Source organism: Eurypyga helias, unplaced genomic scaffold, assembly GCF_000690775.1.
Source record: "Eurypyga helias isolate BGI_N326 unplaced genomic scaffold, ASM69077v1 scaffold27210, whole genome shotgun sequence".
In the NCBI taxonomy this organism is placed as follows: Eukaryota; Metazoa; Chordata; class Aves; order Eurypygiformes; family Eurypygidae; genus Eurypyga; species Eurypyga helias.
In genome coordinates, this window is record NW_010225592.1 from 23,733 (window position 1) to 27,619 (window position 3,887).

The following is a 3,887-nucleotide window of genomic DNA, read 5'->3' on the forward strand; positions in this document are numbered from 1 at the left end:
CTGTTCCCCACCTGCGAGCCGGAGCATCCTCCATGTGGGTTAGCACCGTGCTGCTGTCCTGTCAGCCCTGGCTGATCTCCGGCTTCACCAGCCGGTGATCCTCCGGCTTCCCCACCAGTGGGTTGCTGGAAGCGGAGAGGCTCTGTGTCTCAGCCTGTGGGCAGCCCGGGGCTGAGCTTGAGGGCACATCACACCTTCAGACTGACAGCGGCTGTGAGCTCCTGCCTGTGCTGGCGCAGTCACCGGGCTGTGCAGGGCATCGCTCGCGTTCCTCGCTGTGGCTGTGCGCATCAAGCCCGGTTTTATCTCTCCGGTAAGTCCCTCCCCCATGAAGTCCTTCTGCCTTTCCTCCTCGGTGAGCTGAGTGCTCTGTGTCCATCAGCATCGATAGGACTGGATCTGGACTGCAATAAAGAGCTGTTTTCTGGTTTGCTGTAATGTAAATCCACAGTTTCTCTTCTAGCAGCAAGGTGTATTTCGGTACTGCTATGCAGTTCAGACCTTGCAGTAAGGGACTTGAGAATCACAGAACAGTTTGGGTTGCGCAGTTCAGACCTTGCGGTAAGGAACTTGTAAATGAGAATCACAGAACAGTTTGGGTTGGAAGGGACCTTACAGACCATCCAGTTCCAACCCCCCTGCCATGGGCAGGGACACCTTCCACTAGACCAGGTTGCTCCAAGCCTCATCCAGTCTGGCCCTGAACACTTCCAGGGATGGGGCATCCACAGCTTCTTTCAACAACAAGTTTCTTTTTTCCCCCCTAAAACCCAGTTATGGTGAACAGCAAGACTGAAGGTTTAATTGGCTGTATACTTTGAATTAGTTCCCCCATCTGGACACATGACCATGGATGCTTGCATTTTTCTTTCTCTGATTGCCATGAAAACTGCACGTCTGGGCTGTGACTGACAATGAGACCACATCCCATGAGTGTCCAGTGGTGGCAAGCGGTGCCTGACCTGGCCTTCGCTTGCAGTGGCCAGGAACAAGAGTGTCTTCTGTCGAAAAGGGCAGTGATGCTCTGAGCCTGTCTGGCTGAAGGAAAATAATTAATTAGTCAGTTAATGTTTGTGATGGAAATACCTTGTGGTTTTGGGTAGTTCTCCCTCTGCCCTCTTGGTCAGGGCAGCCCCTGTGTGTTGTATTTCAGGTGGGCACCAGTGTTTGAATTCCCGGTAATGAGAGTGTAACATCACCTGGAATTTGATATCCGGAATTGACAAAGAGTGAAGCCCATGAGCAGCAGCACCCCTTTCGTCAGTTAACGTTTGTGATGGAAATACCTTGTGGTTTTGGGTAGTTCTCCCTCTGCCCTCTTGGTCAGGGCAGCCCCTGTGTGTTGTATTTCAGGTGGGCACCAGTGTTTGAATTCCCGGTAATGAGAGTGTAACATCACCTGGAATTTGATATCCGGAATTGACAAAGAGTGAAGCCCATGAGCAGCAGCACCCCTTTCGTACCCTCTGGAGAAGGCCGCTCTTGAGCAGCACCACGAAGCTACCTTCTCCATTTAGCACCTGCGTTCTGGGTCGACCCAGCTGGACGCGACACGCACGTGGCTTTGCTAATGCCGCTGTGCCTGGGCACCCAGCCCTGCTCCCCTGCCACTGCTCCTCTCGACTGGAAGGCTTAGCTTTCTTCAGACATCAGCTGGATCTTATTTGGGGCATAGCTTTTTCATCTCTGGCTCTCATCAACAGAAAAATGAGATTGCCTTCAGTTATCGAAACTCACACATGACTCTACCTAAATTTTTGTGGATAAAAATGTCTAAGGCTGAAAGAAACTCAGTGCCATGATGTTGCAACTCGCCACCAGAACAGGAATGACTTGCAGAGAGATCATCAGCCTCGGTGCGAAGCTTGCTTCAGGCAGAATCCCATCCCCCTGGGAGGATGTCCAAAGGCTTGAGGTCTTGCTCAGGTTATGTCTCCCAGGTGGTGTTTCTATGAGCACAGCATCCCTGGTGCTGCGCTGGCCCCGGAGCTCAGCCGGGCGCTCCCGGTGCGGAGATGGGGGCTCCTGGGCTGTTTGGAAGAGGTAACACCTCCCGGCACTGCAGGGGCTTTCTAAAATCTGCTCTAGTTCTGATTTCTGGAAGGTGGAAAAAGTGAACCCATGTTTTATTTCTTATTGGCCTTTTTTGAAATGCCTCAAGTTTCCACTTTGTCATCTCTTACTTAGAAAACTGATTTCTGAGAAACTTTAAAGAACTTTCTCTCATTCTGCCCACCAATAACTATCTGACTATTGGGTTTTCTCCGAGAACGGAAACTCTGTGTTCTGAGTAGTTACCAGCCCAGTAGGTCTCCTGCATCAAACAGTGACCTTTTAATTCTTTTAGTATGTAAATAAGCATGAACAGATGCTCTGAGAACACTGCCCAAACCTTGCCTGTTTAAAATCAGATTATGGGTTTTCCGTGGAAGGATCGGTTAAGCGGGTACAACCCCGTCTCACCTCTGAGAGAAAAGCTTTTCCTTTTTCCTGCCAGAACATCCCCCTTGCAGGGAGACAGGCTGCAGGGGCATGTAAATCCCAGCCCTATCAATGGCTTTGATTTCATTCTTTCTGCAGACAGTCTGTTTCAGATTTTTATCTTCCCCTCAGAGGAGTAGGATGTGCAGAGCATAAGGAGAGACCATCATCCCGATGGTCCCAATATACAGCTCCTTCTCTACCCCCCCAATCTACCCTGTGCCTAATCAATCTGCTGATCTCATGCTTCTCGCTTCTGGGCACTTCGGCAATATCGTTCCTAGCCTGAAATTATGATTTCTTTTAGCATATGGTTCTTGAGATGAAAATGACCTCTAATGAGCTCCTTGGCTGCAAGAACAAACTCGTGAGTTTTATTTTCTTGGTGCAAACTATGGGTTTTCGCATCAGGATGTCGACGACTAGTCTTCGGAAAGCCCTCTCCCTGACGCCTGCTCCAGCTCTGTTCCCGGCGTTACTCTGCGCGGGTTTGCTCGGGCTGCCCAGTCGCTGGCAAACTGGAACTGGGGCAGAGCCCTGCGCTCTGGCCGGCGCCGGAGCATCGGCTGTTTATCGCCTGTGTGCAGAGCGCCGTCTCCGCAGGCAGTCGTATCTTGCCCCACAAGCAGCCTGGGCACCAAAGCAAGGCCTCTGACGGCATCCAGGGGGGATGGGGTTTGCTTGCCTCCGTGTTCGGGTCGTTATTTGGAAGCGTGTGTTCGCTAGCGAGCCTGCGTCTAAACGAGGCTGTCCCAATGGCTTCAATAGGATGTTCTGCGGGAACTGCAGGCTCTGGCAGTGGCTCTTGGCTCCTGCCATGGCAGCTTCAAAAGATACATGTCTTTTTGGGATGGAGCTTAGTGGCTCAGGCAGGCTCTTTTTCCGCTGAGCTGTCTCCAGGTTCCTGTAACGTGTCAGCCTCTATTTATCCCTTTTCTGTGCATATATGTGACAATTTTGCCTGCTGCAGCCTTGGTCACTTGAGCTGAGTAACATTTTCAGGCTGTGAAAAGGCCAGTAGCAGGGTGGTTATCAGATAGAGGAAGTGCATCGTATTTGCTCTGGCCTTTGGTTCCCAGATAACCTAACGGCAAATTGTGTTCCTGGAAGCTGGGAGGTGGCTCGCAAGATTACGCGGCCCCAAAACCCATGGAGGCAGTTTGTCACGTGTGACAGGGGCGCGGAGGGGGAGGTGGAAGCGGGGAGCGTAGCTGCTCTCGGTGCTTCGCAAACGTCAGACGTGGCTGATGGCTGCTTCACCCTGGGAACGCTGAAGCGACAGCAGCAATTGTGCCCCAGCCCCAATCCTAAAAGTGCTTTGGTGGCTTAGGAGCATAAATTCATTGTAAAGTTGCTGCTGCTTGCGGAGCAGTAAGAGAATGTGTATGTCTCCCAGTGACCGTTTC